Source organism: Macrobrachium rosenbergii, chromosome 12, assembly GCF_040412425.1.
Source record: "Macrobrachium rosenbergii isolate ZJJX-2024 chromosome 12, ASM4041242v1, whole genome shotgun sequence".
NCBI lineage: Eukaryota > Metazoa > Arthropoda > Malacostraca > Decapoda > Palaemonidae > Macrobrachium > Macrobrachium rosenbergii.
In genome coordinates, this window is record NC_089752.1 from 110,475,405 (window position 1) to 110,483,984 (window position 8,580).

Below are 8,580 nucleotides of genomic sequence, written 5' to 3' on the forward strand. Positions count from 1 at the left end.
ATAACGTGCATTGTCCCTACATCCCCAGCTACACCCTTCCTCTTTGCTTGCAGAAAAAGAGGCGGGGATGGGGGCGGGGGTGAGGGGATGGGAGATGTTAAGGAAACTGGCTGACCACTCCCTCTGCTTCGTTGCCAACTTTCCATCTTAGACAGGAAGGATAAGTTTGGTTCATTTGAACAGTATGTCCAGATCATTTAATGGCTAGTATTCTCTCTTTCTTTTCTTTCGGGGATGGGGGCGGGGGTGAGGGGATGGGAGATGTTAAGGAAACACTGGCTGACCACTCCCTCTGCTGAGTTGCCAACTTTCCACCTTAGACAGGAAGGATAAGTTTGGTTCATTTGAACAGTTTGTCCAGATCATTTAATGGCTAGTATTCTTTCTTTCTTCTCTTTAATAATAATAATGATAATAATAATAATAATAATAAAGTAGACGAACAAAGTCCCGGCTGAGACTCTCTTGTTTTCCCTTTCTCAGTAACCTGTGATAAAACTTTATTGAGATCAGGCCCCACGCTTGCTCTTGTTTATTGCAAGGTGAGTAAAACTAGTTCCCATAACCTGACTCACTTGCTCACGTGACCAACATTACTACTTATAAAGTTGAGTGCACAAAGTCCCGGCTGTTTTTTGCTTTTTAAAGCAACGTCACAAGGAACATTTTCTGAGTAACAGGAAAGCATGTGTCTCATACATAGCGGTAAGACATTTACACAGAAATGTATTTATACAACATTACATTAATATATATATATATATATATATTTGCTATTATATAGCAACGTATATAACATTTGTATGTATATATAGAATATAAATGCATAGACATGCACACAACATGCCGACATATACATATATATAAATGTATATGATATATATATATATATATATATATATATATATATATATATATATATATATATATATATATATATATATATATATATATATATATATATATATATATATATATATATATATATAATATAAATATATATATATATATATATATATTGTATATATATATATAATATATATATATATATATTATATATATATATATATATAAATATATATATATATATATATATATATATATATATATATATATATATATATATATATATATATATAAATGACTGCGTGCGACAAACTCACTACATGGTCAGCATAGCAGAGGTGGGTTGATATCGACTCTAAATACAAATACCCAAGTTCGACGGGGATTTGTAGGTGGGAGCCGGTATCAACTTATACCTCACTTGTTGGCCGCGTGGGTAAAGGCGTCACTGTAGTCCTGAGTTCTTGTCTTTCGTTGGTTCGAGCCCACGGGACGACGAACTTATTATCAACTAAAATTCCTTCGGTAACATATATGAAGATATATTATTTCCGAGGTAGAGCGAATTGGATATTAAAGGACGTTTGTAATGCTTAATGCTTATATATATATATATATATATATATATATATATATATATATATATATATATATATATATATATATATATATATATATATATATATATATATATATATATATATATGACTTTTTATCACATCACCGTGATTCATATATATTAATCAGTAAAGCTAAACGTTTCTTTATTATTTAATTCTGCTCTACCTCAGAAATGATATATTATTTCTGAGGTAGAGCGAATTGGATATTAAAGGACGTTTGAAGCTTACTGATTATTATATATATATATATATATATATATATATATATATATATATATATATATATATATATATATACTGTATATATACATACTGGATATATGTGTGTACTGATTATATATATATATATATATATATATATGTGTATATATATATATATATATATATATATATATATATATATATATATATATATATATATATATATATATATATATGTATATATACATACTGATATATGTGTGTGTGGGAGAGAGAGAGAATGTGTGTGTACACGAGAATCATTTCAAAAGCTTCTGACCTCGTTCGTAAAGAAAAGCAACAAATAAAACTTCTTGGTGTGACTCCATACTACAACAAATTATATAACACTGCACGAGAAGTCAGTTATTAGTATTATTTCCCAGGCAAATCACTTTGCAAGTCCGGACAAAAATAATAATAAGAAAACTCTTTCATGTGCAAAAGGCGGCTTTGACCAGTGATAAATCCAGACACGGTCAACATGTCTGGTGAAGACTTTTTTCCTATTCCAGCGAAAAGAAAGTGAGCTGCTTAATTCACTTGGGCTCCTGCCACCAAGGACCAAGCGGAGGCCAACAATTGCATGATTGTCCAAAGATCAGAAAAGCTGTGGCCCTTGGCCGAGACCTCAGACATCAGTGTCTGGCTCCGTGCCCACTGTTTTCGTTAACATCTTAGGAATGAGCAAACTTCCTGTGAGATGGGTGCCACGACTGTTGGAGCTAAAACAAAGAAAACTTTCTGTGAGATGGGTGCCACGATTTTTTACACTAAAACAAATAAAATATCCTGTAAGTTGGGTACCACGATTGTTGGCGCTAAAACAAAGAAAACTTCCTGTAAGATGGGTACCACGATTTCTGACACTAAAACAAATAAAATATCCTGTAAGTTGGGTACCACGATTGTCGGCGCTAAAACAAAGAAAACTTCTGTAAGGTGGATGCCACTATTGTTGGTGCTAAAACAAAGAAAACTTTCTGTAAGTTGGGTGCTATGATTGTTGGCGCTAAAACAAAGAAAACCTCCTGTAAGATGGGTGCCACTATTGTTGATGCTAAAACAAAGAAAACTTCCTGTAAGTTGGGTGCTATGATTGTTGGTACTAAAACAAAGAAAACTTCCTGTAAGATGGGTGCCACTATTGTTGGTGCTAAAACATAAAGAAAACTTCCTGTAAGATGGGTGCTATGATTGTTGGTACTAAAACAAAGAAAACTTCCTGTAAGATGGGTGCCACTATTGTCGGAAAACTTCCTGTAAGTTGGGTGCGCTAAAACAAAGAAAACTTCCTGTAAATTGGTCGTGCTATGATTGTTGGCATTAAAACAAAGAAAACTTCCTGTAAGATGGGTGCCACTATTGTTGGTGCTAAAATAAAGAAAACTTCCTGTAAGTTGGGTGCTATGATTGTTGGCGCTAAAACAAAGAAAACTTCCTGTAAGTTGGGTGCTATGATTGTTAGCGCTAAATCAAAGAAAACTTCCTGTAAGATGGGTGCCACTATTGTTGGTGCTAAAATAAAGAAAACTTCCTGTAAGTTAGGTGCCGCAATTGCTGGTGCTAAAATAAAGAAAACTTCCTGTAAGTTGGGTGCTATGATTGTTGGCGCTAAAACAAAGAAAACTCCTGTAAGATGGGTGTCACTATTGTTGGCGCTAAAACAAAGAAAACTTCCTGTAAGTTGGGTGCTATGATTGTTGGCGCTAAAACAAAGAAAACATCCTGTAAGATGGGTGCCATAGTTGTTGGCGCTAAAATAAAGAAAACTTCCTGTCAGGTGGGTGCTGCAATTGTTGGCGCTAAAACAAAGAAAACTTCCTGTAAGTTGAGTGCTATGATTGTTGGCGCTAAAACAAAGAAAACTTCCTGTAAGTTGGGTGCTATGATTGTTGGCGCTAAAACAAAGAAAATATCCTGTAAGTTGGGTGCTATGATTGTTGGCGCTAAAACAAAGAAAACTTCCTGTAAGTTGAGTGCTATGATTGTTGGCGCTAAAACAAAGAAAATTTCCTGTAAGTTGGGTGCTATGATTGTTGGCGCTAAAACAAAGAAAACTTCCTGTAAGATGGGTGCCACTATTGTTGATGCTAAAACAAAGAAAACTTCCTGTAAGTTGAGTGCTATGATTGTTGGTGCAAAGAAAAACAAAAAAAAACAAAGAAAACTTCCTGTAAGTTGGGTGCACTTAAACAAAGAAAACTTGTTGGCGCTAAATCAAAGAAAACTTTCTGTATGGGTGCCACTATTGTTGGTGCTAAAATAAAGAAAACTTCCTGTAAGTTGGGTGCTATGATTGTTGGTACTAAAACAAAGAAAACTTCCTGTAAGATGGGTGCCACTATTGTAGGTGCTAAAACAAAGAAAACTTCCTGTAAGTTGGGTGCTATGATTGTTGGCATTAAAACAAAGAAAACTTCCTGTAAGATGGGTGCCACTATTGTTGGTGCTAAAATAAAGAAAACTTCCTGTAAGTTGGGTGCTATGATTGTTGGCGCTAAAACAAATAGAAAACTTGCTGTAAGTTGGGTGCTATGATTGTTGGCACTAAATCAAAGAAAACTTCCTGTAAGATGGGTGCCACTATTGTTGGTGCTAAAATAAAGAAAACTTCCTGTAAGGTAGGTGCCGCAATTGTTGGTGCTAAAACAAAGAAAACTTCCTGTACGTTGGGTGCTATGATTGTTGGCGCTAAAACAAAGAAAACTCCTGTAAGATGGGTGCCACTATTGTTGGCGCTAAAACAAAGAAAACTTCCTGTAAGTTGGGTGGTATGATTGTTGGCGCTAAAACAAAGAAAATATCCTGTAAGATGGGTGCTATAGTTGTTGGTGCTAAAATAAAGAAAACCTCCTGTAAGATGGGTGCCGCAATTGTTGGCGCTAAAACAAAGAAAACTTCCTGTAAGTTGGGTGCTATGATTGTTGGTGATAAATCAAAGAAAACTTTCTGTATGGGTGCCACTATTGTTGGTGCTAAAATAAAGAAAACTTCCTGTAAGTTAGGTGCCGCAATTGTTGGTGCTAAAATAAAGAAAACTTCCTGTAAGTTGGGTGCTATGATTGTTGGCGCTAAAACAAAGAAAACTCCTGTAAGATGGGTGCCACTATTGTTGGCGCTAAAACAAAGAAAACTTCCTGTAAGTTGGGTGGTATGATTGTTGGCGCTAAAACAAAGAAAACTTCCTGTAAGATGGGTGCCATAGTTGTTGGTGCTAAAATAAAGAAAACTTCCTGTAAGATGGGTGCCGCAATTGTTGGCGCTAAAACAAAGAAAACTTCCTGTAAGTTGAGTGCTATGATTGCTGGCGCTAAATCAAAGAAAACTTCCTGTAAGATGGGTGCCACTATTGTTGGTTCTAAATTAAAGAAAACTTCCTGTAAGTTGGGTGGTATGATTGTTGGCGCTAAAACAAAGAAAACTTCTTGTAAGATGGGTGCCACTATTGTTGGTGCTAAAATAAAGAAAACTTCCTGTAAGTTGGGTGCTATGATTGTTGGCGCTAAAACAAAGAAAACTTCCTGTTAGATGGGTGCCGCAATTGTTGGCGCTAAAACAAAGAAAACTTCCTGTAAGTTGGGTGGTATGATTGTTGGAGCTAAAACAAAGAAAACTTCCTGTAAGATGGGTGCCACTATTGTTGGCGCTAAAACAAAGAAAACTTGCTGTAAGTTGGGTGCTATGATTGTTGGTGCTAAAATAAAGAAAACTTCCTGTAAGATGGGTGCCACAATTGTTGGCGCTAAAACAAAGAAAACTTCCTGTAAGATGGGTGCCACGACTGTTGATGCTAAAACAAAGAAAACTTCCTGTAAGATGGATCCTATGATTGTTGGCGCTAAAACAAAGAAAACTTCCTGTAAGATAGGTGCCACGATTGTTGGCACTAAAACAGAAACTGACCGCAATGGAAACGTTCACACTCTTTTGGCTCGTTTCCATGGTGAACCGAGTTTGTGGCATAAGATAATATGTTAAAAGTTGCTTTGACTGGTGAAGAGAAAACAAACTGCAGAGATTGGTAAAAGTCTGAAAATGACCACAAAAGGGGAAGAGACATATTTTTTTAATATTAAATGTAAATTGGGTGGCCGGGTGAAGAAAAAATAAAAGATCCGTAGGAGTATATGTTATGGGTAGTTGCAGTAGGAAAAAAAGGACGTGAATCAAAGAGCATCAAAGCAAGGGAAATTTGCAAAAGTTGTGTACAAAAGACATGTGTTTGGAATATAGAAGTTGAAATATCTGAAACTAGCGAGTAGAAGAACTCTTCTTTTGGAAGTAAATTGTGAATGATAAATCAAAACGAATGAAAAGAAGTAAAACATGCGCCGAAGTTTCTTCGTGGCAATCGAGTTTTCTGCACAGCCACCACAGGGTATAATCAGGGCCACAGAAAATAGATAGATCTATCTTTCGGTGGTCTCGGTATAATGCTGTATGAGCCGTGGTTCATGAAACTTTAACCACGGTCCGGTGGTGGCCTGTCCTATATCGTTGCCAGACGCACCATTATTGCTAACTTTAACCTTAAATAAATGTAAAGCTACTGAGGCTAGATGGCTGCAATTTGAAGCCCTCTAGCCCCGGTAGTTTTTAAGATCTGAGGGCTGACAGAAAAAGTGCGGACAGACAGACAAAGCCAGCACAATAGTTTTCTTTTACAGAAAACTAAACAGTATCGTATAGTATACTAGAAGTTATACAGACCGAAAGAGCAAGAAACGTGAACACATGACAAAAATGAATTAGCATAAATAGGAAGATGGATCAGATTGCTTTTGAGAAGTCAGGGTAGTGGTAGATCAGATAGAGAATGAGAAATTGCAGCTTGACAAAAGTGGAAGTTTTGTAAGTCTTTGGGCAGAGAAGGACCGGGAGGCCTGAGAAAAATGGTATGCTGATGAAATGATAGCAGAAACTATAATATAGCCTACTATGGTGCGATCACCATCCCCACCCTCCCCACCCCCACCACCCACCCCCATCTTCCCACATTCCTTCTCCCCCACCCCACCTACCCATGCACCCACCGTTTGACCTTAGTATTCGCCCTACCAAGAGCTAACTAGACCCAGCAACTGTTTAAATTCGATGACGGAAATACCGGCGTTGCAGTGAATGTTTTTGCTGTGCCCTATTGCTTGTTAATGAAACCCAGCTCGTTTTCCACATCATATTTCCAGTTGTGTCACATAAAAGGGCGCACTTCCCATGACAGGAAAACCGGTTCGAAAAGGGAATTTCCCGACGCAGCCTTCGTGCCTGGATTCTGACTTTTTGTTGCCTGGATTTACACACCTCTTGATTTATTTTTGTTTTGTTCTACGAGAAAGAGAGCGAGAGACAGAGAGATAAAAAGCCCAGTGACTCATTGGGAATGACAGTTTTCGTTTCTTTTGAGTTTCACCTTTCGTAAGATGAACAAAAGAATAAAATATCTATTTTCTTCGTCTCGATGAACAAGTTTCTCAGCGTGGGCTGAAGGTGTTTCAATATTCTGCATGTTTACTAAAACATGAAGAATTCCTCGTCGTTTTTAGTCACACTGTGTCTAATTAATACAAGAATCGAAACAGGAGAAGCTGTATGCGAGTGATTTTCTGATCTTAAACACCTGAGTCACCTGGCTTCTTGTAATCCATTGGAGGCTGGCGTGGCAGAGTTGGTGAAACATTAGTTACTTATGTGATTCCCTTCCTGTTATTCCTACTGTGTCTAAGTGGCCAGGACATTGATCTGCTGCTTTGGTAATCAGAGGTTCAGATCCCAAGGTGGAGGTTATTGTTTGTAATAATGAGATTGCATCAGTTCTTTGGCTGACAGACCGTGGATGATTTTTTGTTTTGTTTAAGTGGCATACAGTAAATGTTTCATTCCTGAGGCAGGTGGACGTTGCTTGGGTTTTCCAGGTTTGAATATTCACAACTGAATGGAGTATCGGGAAAGAATAGCCGTTAGTGTATACCCAAAGTCCATTTTGATTAGCGCGCAAGTTGCTAAGCAATGCATGCATGTTACAACGTACGGGAAAAGATAGAAATATCCAAAAATAAACGCACACACACACACACACACACACATATTTATATATACACACATATACACATATATATATATATATATATATATATATATATATATATATATATATATATATATATATATATATATATATATATATATATATATATATATATATATATACAGCGTCAGTAACCTAGGTGTTGTCACGTTAGTTTTAGTAGACATAAATCATATATATATATATATATATATATATATACTATAATATATATATATATATGTGTGTGTGTGTGTGTGTGTGTGTGTATTATATATTTCTTGACTCATGTGATAAATAGTCATATATCGGGCTCAGTCGGTTACAGCAGCAGCTTCGGACCTGGGGGTTCAAACCCGATCCCGACAGAGAGTCAGAAATTTATTTAATCAACGGATAGGTTCCACAAAGCATGATTGTGTGCCACTTGATGATTTCCCGCCGCAATAACTTCTCGCTGCTGGGAAGAAAGGGCGTTGGGTATATATAAACATATATATATATATATATATCCTTCATATGGGATAAAAGCAAATTAAAAGAATAAGAAGATATATATATATATATATATATATATATATAAGATGAAAAGTCCCATAAAAACCTTATTTACACGTTGTAGAGGACTCAAAACTATCGCGTGATAGATTTGCAGGTTCGCCACAAGGCCAGGAGGAGAAAATGAAAAATTAAGTACTGAGTACATCCGGGTAATTGTTACATATTTTCAAGGCACGCTGCATCTTTGTCCTCAGTGTGACCCACTGCCGTCCCACACCAGACACCCCCCCACCCCCACAACTA